Source organism: Trachurus trachurus (assembly GCF_905171665.1).
Source record: "Trachurus trachurus genome assembly, chromosome: 10".
Taxonomy (NCBI): Eukaryota; Metazoa; Chordata; class Actinopteri; order Carangiformes; family Carangidae; genus Trachurus; species Trachurus trachurus.
This window is the reverse complement of record NC_139894.1, coordinates 19349531-19359401: the sequence shown is the minus strand read 5'-3', so window position 1 is coordinate 19359401 and position 9871 is coordinate 19349531. Positions and strand designations below refer to the sequence as shown.

Here is a 9871-nt window from a genome sequence, read left to right as displayed (position 1 = left end):
ACATCCCTTTAAGATGTTATTCTCTCCAGGAGACAGACAAAATAATTTCTATGGTTCCGTCTATTTAAGGAATATCTCCATGGCAACACCCTTATATCCGTATGTAGCAAGCACAGGATGGCTGAAATTGTGGGGTGCCCATGAATGAGGTGAAGGATGTGTGGATACATGTCCTTCTATACACCACAGACAACACTGATGACTCCTGATTAGATGATGCATTGCCATAAATGTGTCTCTGACTCCTCTCTGACATTTTACTTGTAATAAGATCAGATCAATGAAAGAACTGCAGTTTAACAAAAACCACTAACGCCCACACATTTAAATGCCAACAGTTGCATAGTCCCATGAGCATACACAAGATATATCTCCTGAATTTGGGCTCATTTAAGTTATATAAACAAATTAACAAACAAGCAGGCTCAGTGTTCAGAAATGTAGCCTGCAGTATTTAGTCAGTGAGTCTGTGGCTAATGAATATGGATACGGTGGTAGAGTGAACAAAATGCAGAATTATGGGCCACTGGGCTCATTTTCTTCATAAGTTGTCCAGTGCACAGAGACAATAAATGTGAAACGAGTTTAGGCACGAGCAGAAAATATGTCATGTTGTTCAGAGCATGCTCTAAGAAGCCTACAATCATTTTCTCAAAATGCTTTAACCTACTAGGAGATGGAAACTAATAGTGAAATGTTTAGGAATATGACAGGGTCTGTAAATATGTGGGGAAATCAAAGTATATAGGGCTCACTTTTGTGTTTATCTTAGTGGGTGTGTTAGCTGGTGATGTTGCCAGCTGCAGTGACTCAGCGACCTTCATTCTGCTGACAAGGCATGGAGTGACTTGGAAGCAGCGAAGATGAAGATGGAAAGGCGCACAATAATTTTTGCCTTTGGCAGAAACAGCACTACACATTACACTTTGGAGACACACTGTTTATGAGAAAATTCAAGGGAGTTAATGAAACAGGGTGAGACAGTGGGTTGAAAATGAATTAGATTTGTCTCAGCCAGCCATGATTAATGGAAATTAACACAACTGACTTACTGGTAGACTAGAGTGATATAAAGGAATAAGTAGCTCTCGTGCAAATTTGGCCTTGAAGTGACTTTCTTTTTTTTTCTTTTTTTTTCAAACAGTCACTCCCTTTATTGGAACGGACTGCATCACTACCTGCAGTAGCCTACTCACAGTGTTGCGAAGACAATACACGATGCAGAGGTCCTTTGGTGGGCTACAATATGCACGTTAAACTATTGTTAAGAATATAGCTGTATGAATGAAGCGGGGCCGTTTCAAGGTAGGTTAATGTCGAAAAAGGGCAACACTTCAGTGGGGAGGTGAGTTTAACGGGATGAAGTGTTGGACTACATGTACCATAATGCAGCGCGCTCATAACGTGCGATATCATTGTGGTGCCTGAGATGTTACAGAATGAAAGACTTTCAATTACGCGAACCAAACAAGATACAGCATATAAGGTCATGCATTCACTGTGTTGGAGATTTTCAGTACCAGTAGGAGGTTAATGTCCATGCAATAAAACCTTTCTAAAAATAACATGATGGCTGCACGCCGTTTTTCCATTCATTCCCATCTGCTGTTCCATCTGCAGGAGAGGTAAGCATAAGGCGCCATCTTCTGGGCAATATATCATAGCACATTTGGCCACAGTAGCAGATCAACCTAGCACTTTAAATTACTGTTTGTTGTTGTTGTTGTTGTTGTTGTTGTTGTTGTTGTTGTTGTTGTTTTTTTGCCAACAAAAAAAAGATTTGATCTATCCTATTTGAACTTATACCCTGTGTCATTTAGACAATAACACGATGAGCAAGGCAGGAGTAATGGAGCTAATAACTGTTGTACTGTATCACACTGAGCACACCTTTTGTATTTCTGTATGTGGAGGGAAGTTGTGGAACACACTTATGGGGGAGCTCAGGCAATGTCCAACCATGAGCAAGTTCAAACAGTGGTACGAACACATGGTATTTACTAGGTTCTCACATTTGTTTATATACTTGTTATTTATTTTGTATTGTTGACACAGCAACTATGATGTTGTTTGTTTGTGTTGGGAGTATGTAATTATAAAAAAGAGAGAAACAGGACACACAGATGGTAGGCTAAACCAGTAATGTAATTAGAGAAGGGGTAGGACTAAATAAGCTAATGCCTCATACTCCTTATCAAACATGCAAAGTTGTATTGACCAAAGTGCTTTAAATGTGTTATTACTCACAACATGTGTGAAATAAAGCCTTCCTTCCTTCATTTATCCATTCCGTCCTTTCTTCTTTCGTTAATTAAAGGTTCATTTCTAAAGACACATCATCACGAATTTGGTTCACAGATGAGAAATTCCCCCACAACGTTCCTGTTTTCCTAGCTTGATTTGATTGATTTTTATTCTTACATACTCATGGAATACAAACACCGATAGAAAGATATATAATTAACCAACAATATAATCAAACAAATACTTTTAATGTGAGTTTTTAATAGCAAATGAAAACAGCAGAATCTCACTGAAATCCAGGACTTCTTCAACAATCACTTTTCTGCAACTCAACTCAATCAGTCAGGTTTCCAAGATAGGCTACTTGACTTCTGTCTCACTGTCAATATTACATGAACTGGGTCATCAAGGAGCTGTTAGCCTTCAGTTGTCTGAATCTTGTCAATAGTGTTATGTAAGTGTTTGCCTTAAGTATGAACATAGGGTATCTTGCATTGCATATGATTTGATGAAAGTACAACAGAACAGAATATCTATAAAAAGATAAAGATACATTTACTAGTCACACATGGAAGTGGCATTATTAGATATTGTAACAGTGCAGGGCCCTGGATCCCTGTTGTAGGCTACACCTATCATTGACAAGGCTCTCAATGACGTTTCTATCTTTCACCAAAGAAACATAAGTTAACCTTTATAAAATGAGTAACTGCATTAATGGATTTCAATAAATCAAACAACATGGAGGCATAATGACCTGACAGTATAGTGTAAAAACAAACTACAATGATGATGAGTTAATTGGTTTTATGCAAATTTGTGTTTAAAAAACTGAGATGATATCAATGGCTTGGACCCAGAGTTGGGTGGTGTTAGTCAAGTAAAGTATTATTTTCTTGTTTTGTTGTATTGTGCTAAGCATCAGAACTGAAAAAAGATGCAACATGCTCGAAAAGATACCCTGATTTGTCATTGGCTGAGGAAAGACATGAAGATCTGATTTTTCATACCAATAGGAGCTTTCACACCGCTGCGCCCACATGGCGCAGACAGGCGATTTGATTTTCTTCTCGACTCAAACCGGGCAGTGTGGTTTGTCCAAATGGCTTTGCCGTAGCCTTCTTGGCTTTCCAAGATGGCCGCTTGGCTCGCGCAAGCGCGACGCAAATTGGGCGCGAACGCGACTACGGCGTCAACCTGCATACAGGTCTGAGTTAGCCGCCGCTTCTTTTCCATTCGCTCCCCCTCGTATAGGGTTTAATGTAACAGACAGTTTAGCTGACCGGAGGATGGCAGGAATGACCGTCTCAGAAGCCAGGACAAACGTAATTTCAATGACACATTTCACCGGTAAGTGTAAATCTTTGCCATGGAAGCCTAATCACCGCACCATGCCAACAAAGGCGCTCAGAAACTGGGCCCACTGTTCTAATTACATATTGTGCTAGCTAGTCCGCTTTAGGGCCTGAATCAGCTACTTTTTTAGTCTCGTTGCACCTTATTTTTACAGTCTATGCGTTGCACAGCATGTGTACATTTTTGTACACTGTAGTGCACATCATGTGTTAGCTAAATTCTCTACTATGCCTGTCACCTTATTAAATCCAAATGGTGACTTCTTTTTGGACGTGCAGTGTATCTTGTGTGTGTGTTTGATTGTTTGTTATAAATAACAAAACAACATTCAAGTGAATTTCAGAGCTGAATTTTTCATATGAAAAAAAAAGCTAATTTTACACTGTAGTGGACATTGGGACTCTGTACTTGTGTTTGCTTCACAATTCTTTAGGAACAGCTCTATGACAGAGGCTGAGTGAATTCTTTACAAAATCATTGAGAGAGATTCAGAAAAAGATTTATCAGAGGAGGAGAGTCTAAGGAAAGATGATGACCCTGCAGGAGAGTGTAAAAGTTCAGATGAGGAGGAGCCAGATAAGGGAGATCAAGACCCAGCGCTAGATGAGATGCACCATCAGCCTCTATGGGCCAAAACCAAAACATAGGTTTTGAGGTTTTTAATCAATACAAAATGATTGCCTGTGGAAATATGTTCCAGAAAATAGATCCCATGATTTTATTCTTGACTCTAAATAATGATTAATCAATGAAAAATGTTTATGGATGGACAACAAGCCTTTCATTATTGTATCAAGTATAGGCTATAGGAGCAACCTGTTTCTCTTTGTCCCTAAAAAATCTGAATGCTCTATTAAATACCATCTCAGAAAAAATGTCTAATGATGAAATTACAAAGGTAAATAGTGTAGTTGATAAAAAGAATGAAGTTAGTTAGTGAATTAGTTTATGTGTTATATTATGTGTCTAGCCTTAAGTCCATAATAAGCAAAATATTGCATGTTTGAGAATATTATTGTCCTGTTGTCCACTACAGTGCACATGTTGTAAAATTAAAATGAAATTAAAGCAGAAGTAAGTGGTCCGGTCGTTTTCGGTAATGCTGCGTTCCAGGCAGGCTTTTGAAATCGTAAATTACAGCTTCAAGTCACAACTTACGACTTTGTAGCGTTCCAGGCAACCCACTCGTGTTTTTCCGACCTGTTTTACCGGTGAAAGTCACTATAACGGCCACTCGTAACTTCCGACCCGTGAAGTCGTACCAGATCGAACTGGTACGACTTCACGGTCGGAAAAATACGAGTTTCCTTGAACGCACCATAACAGTCCTCGTCTCTACGTGGCCACATTCACGGCGTCCCTTGGCTGCACACACAGCCCTGCATGCCGTTCTCTCTCCTCATTGGATAAAAACTGTAGGATACGATAAATGTTTTCTCCTCGGCTCAGAGCAGAGTGACTGACAGACCCGTGTTTCAGACCAAACACTCTATGTAAGTGATTGCTGTCGGAAGATATAACTATTTAAGACTTATATTAACACAAATATATCACTTACTTCTGCTTTAAGTTTTCATATCTTTCTTTCTGTGCAATTTGTTTTTCACCACCCCAAAACTTAATTCATGTAAAACAACAAAAAAAAAAAAAAAAAATCAGAAAACTTTTTTTCCTGGGTCTCAGGAGGGTGTGTATGCATACATGCATGTGTATGCATGTATGCATATACTGTATGTATGGACACACCCTCTAAAAGCCAGCCACAGTAGGCACATAAGTGAGTCTGGCTAAGTTCATAATGCTCATCTTTCTGAGCAATTCTTCTATAGCTTCTGACCACACTGTTGAATCTTCACTTCACTTGGCTGCAGTTAATTGTTTATGCTTGTGTTGGGAGTATATCATATCTGTATTAAATGTTCTGTTAACATTAAGTCATTTTCTTCATTCTTTTCTTTTTTTCTCTCCTATAATTTTATTTTTCTGCAGTGGAAATTGGAACGTTTGTCAAAGAAGGAGAGGTGCATTGAAAAGCCATGCTAATGAAGGTCAGTATTTTAGCCTGGCAGCATGGTCACTCATGATTAAAACATGTTGCCTTGTATGGTGTGCATGTTAGGGTCAATTATTATAATTATTATTTGATTATAAGAAGCACTAGATTTTTATGTTGCTAATGTGTTTTCCCCTTTTCTCAAAAAATACGCAGTTGTAATATGTTGTCCAAGAATATTCATCCAGGCTGAAATGTAATTTAATTATATAAAAATTCACGTGTTGATTTAAATCAGGTTGTAATATACAATATGAATGAGCATGGTGTATGTTTTATAAGTTGTTGGAAGGGATAAGTGTTCATTAGTGCCAGGTTTCTTATACCACCATAAAATACTAAAGTTATATGCATTCTCTCCTTAGGTTCCTGTATATCCTGAGATAAATTCTGGACATACCTGAAGCACATATACTGCTCATCTTTCAAAGGTACTGTACTGGTGAAAAGATAAAGTTGAATTTGCTTGTGAATCACTGAAGAAGAAAAATAAATACATTCTAATGTATTCTTGAAAATAAGATACAGGGTGTTTATGAATTTTAATTTGTTATATATTTTATGACTGCAACTGACTTGACTTTGCTGATACCTAATCACCTTGAAAGCATAATTTTACGACTTGATTATTTTGGTGGCTTGTTGTCGGTTAGTGATCATTTTGATTTACCCAGAGTGAAATTTGTTTGACAACTGTGGACACAGAACATTACACTTGTAGTTTTGGCTAATATGCTAAATTGTGACATTTAAGAGATGAAAAGAGAAAGCAAGGGGGAATAAATTAGTTTTAGGATTTACAAATGATTTAGGTTTAAGATTTACATTTCATGTTTATATCTAGCTATGGAAAGAATTACATCATAGCACTTTAAGAAGTTTTGTGATCTGTCTGACTTTGGCAGTGGGTTTTGTGCAGTCACATGTATTGGTAGTTAAGCTGAGTAAAGGCAGTGAGGCACTACCATGAGGAGATGGTGGGAATGGTTTCTTTTGATTGTTTGGAAGCTTTACGCTAACAAGCAACATGAAAAGCATTTTTAAATCTAGTGGTAAAATGTTCAGTTATTCTACAAATACAGACTTGTAAAATATATCCTCTTGATATGATGTGGTGAGATTATCAAAACAGAGTGGCATAAGGTTGTATTTTTGTCACAAGGGGAATTTAGCACCAACTTTTACAGAGATTCTTCAGTTAAGAAGATAATGCCCAGTGTAGAAGGACACTGAAAAAGTACCAATCAAACCAATATCAAAATGTGAAACCTTTTATCTGTTTCTGTCACTATACCTCCTATGTGGAGCTCCACAGATTTTACACATCAAAGTGTATTTGGTCTTACTGAAGTAGTACTGCTTGTGCGAAAACATTGCAGAGGGATTGTGCTTCATAAACTCTTCTGTGTTGGTTAGGCTTGAACTCACCAAATTGAAAAAAAAAATGAAATAAATTTGAGATTGTGGACCTGTGCTGTAGCGCTCAGTCACCTGTTCCTGCATATCTACTTGAGGTAACGTCAACTGCTGCCAGTATTTCAATCATGACAGACCATTTGACGCTAATGATTGATTGGTGGAAGAGAAAGAGGATGGCAGACTGTGATTGGTTGAATTATGAGAATAAGGGTGGCGCGAGAGGATAGCGGGGAAATAGGGAAAGGGCTTTGAGGCGTGCTTAAAGAGCCTGTCTGAACTTTCGCGTAGCTTCATAACACACTTCATTCAGTTTCTTAAATCTTCAGCTGAACTGTTGACTTGCACCTGATGAAAGCACCAGGTATAATGTAGAAAAATGTGCGGTATAATCAAGACGCATCACTTTTAATATTTTTTTTTCTCACAACTATTGTTTGTGGAGCATGGTACTCGATATACACGGTAATTTTGTACTGCTGAAACCCGCATTCTTTATTGTTTTTTTAAGCAAGCAACGCTATTTGTAAGCAATGCTGACAAAGAGAAAGCTCCTGTTTTTAATTTGAGATACCAATGTTGGTGATTGTTCTTGAGACCTTGTTTGACACTTGTCATGTTGGTGAAACAGTTGAGGGTTACGTTTTACCCACAGTTTTATGTGGTTGTTGCAACTTTCTGACTGTCTTCACTGTCCAAATGGTTTTTAAATTATTGAATAAACATCACATTTTCCATTACATGAAATAAGATAATTGAGGAGAGGATGGTTATCTTAAAAAAGGAAATTAATGAACTTTTTGTAATATCAATTATAATAAATATGATTAATTTGCCCTGGTAATATTATCTCAGTTTTTCGACCTGAAATCTGCCTTTTCTCTTTGAGATACTTTCTGAATCTACCACTACAGACACTGCAATAATACCAAAATGTAATTTTTAAATTGTCCTCTCAAGGATGGAATAAGCCCGATGCAGAGGAGCAAGGAGATCATACATGTACGACTGCGGACAGTGTTGTTGTCATGAAATGTACAAAATAAAACAATAAAAAATAAAATAAAACTTACTTCAAAAATGAACTTGGGCAGTTCTTGAGATAGGCTACTTACCAAGTGAATAAGCCTGCAACATTTCAGAAGGTTTTAGAAAATGATCAGAGAGCAGTGTAATATCAATAAATCAACGAATTAATGATCTTTATATGTTTCCAGTTTTCTCAACAGTCTTGGAAAAGTAATCTATTTTTGCCAGGTGTACTAGTTTGTTATGGTTGGTTGTGACTTCTTCTATTTTCCAGTGAAACTTTTCTTCTTCTCTTTTTAAACCCGTGTGTTAATACAATAATAAATTGTTCTTATCCTAATTCATTGCAGTTCAGTCAGTCTTTTGTGATGACTTATGCATATTATAGTGCAGTTTTTACTGAATAAGCTGAGACTGTATTTTATCCACGGTGTTGGAATGTGCATTAATATTGTGTTTTACTCGTGAAAATCTGGCGAAACATTTTTGCAATTAAGTAACCATAGGCTACATGATGTATGACTCCAGCTAAATATAAAAAGTCTCACATTGAATGACCTACTTATAGAATGATGTTTCAACATGGTCCATTAGATTGTAGCATTTATGTTTTCCAATATCCATATGACAGAACCCTGAATGTGGCTGAGGATAAGGCGTGTTTAGAGTCCAGCGAGTTGCTTGCAGGTGTAAATATTGTAAAGCGACTCATGGTGCCGCTGTGGGCTAGCACAACGGTACCACAGACATCCCCACCCACTGTTACTGCATTAAAACCAGTTGGGAATTCTCGTAACAATCTCCTGTGTGTCCACCGCAATATTCCATCGTACTCGCTGTTGTAAAAATACTGGGCTGCTTTGGAATATTTTATTTTTTTCTTCTGGATAGTCATTTGTTTAACGAGGACGCATATTTTCCGATGATGGGAGACAAAGGATTTTCTGCGCTTCGCCCAGTCTTCTTCGCTTCCTTTATTGTAACACTGCACATCGTTTGCGGAGACCTGAGTTATTCTATACCAGAAGAGATTAAAAGAGGCTCTGTTGTTGGAAATATAGCGAAGGATCTTGGTCTTGGTCTGAGGACCTTGTCTTCTCGAAATGCCCGTGTTGATTTTGAAGGGTCTAAGCGGTACTGTGATGTTAACCTCAGTACCGGGGAATTGACAGCAATGGAGAGAATTGACAGAGAAAGTCTTTGTGGCAAGAAACCATCATGTGTGTTGAAAATAGATCTGGTGTTAGAAAATCCTTTGGAGCTACATCGTTTAAGTCTTCACATTCAAGATGTTAACGACAACTCGCCAAAATTCAAAAAATATTTAATTGAAATGGAAATAAGTGAGTCAGCAGATAAGGGTAATCGCTTCTCCATTGAGGAGGCCCACGACGCAGATATAGGTCAAAATGCTGTTCAGAGGTACAGCTTACAAAAGAATGACAACTTTATTCTCGCTGTTGACAGTAACAAGGTTGAACTCGTACTGGAGAATACGCTTGATCGAGAGAAACAAAAGGAGCTGAATTTACTTCTCACGGCTCTAGATGGTGGCTCTCCTCAGAGATCAGGTACCGTAGTCATACACGTCACTGTGCTGGATGCTAATGATAACGCCCCAGTGTTTAGCCAGGCCGTTTATAAAGCCAGTCTGCCTGAAAACTCTCCTACTGATTCGATAGTCATTAGGGTCAGTGCTACTGATGCAGATGAAGGAGTGAATGGAGATGTGAAATATGACTTAGGCCATGTATCTGACGATGATATAAATGT

General features: G+C 37.9%; 1 protein-coding gene across 1 annotated transcript in view; it reads left to right on the top strand.

Moving 5' to 3' along the window:
• The window catches only part of LOC310992220 (protocadherin alpha-8-like), a gene marked incomplete at both ends in the record, with an annotated part of 130723 nt that overhangs the window by 119012 nt on the left and 1840 nt on the right, over positions 1–9871 (top strand). The gene's annotated exons all lie outside the window — the stretch shown is intronic.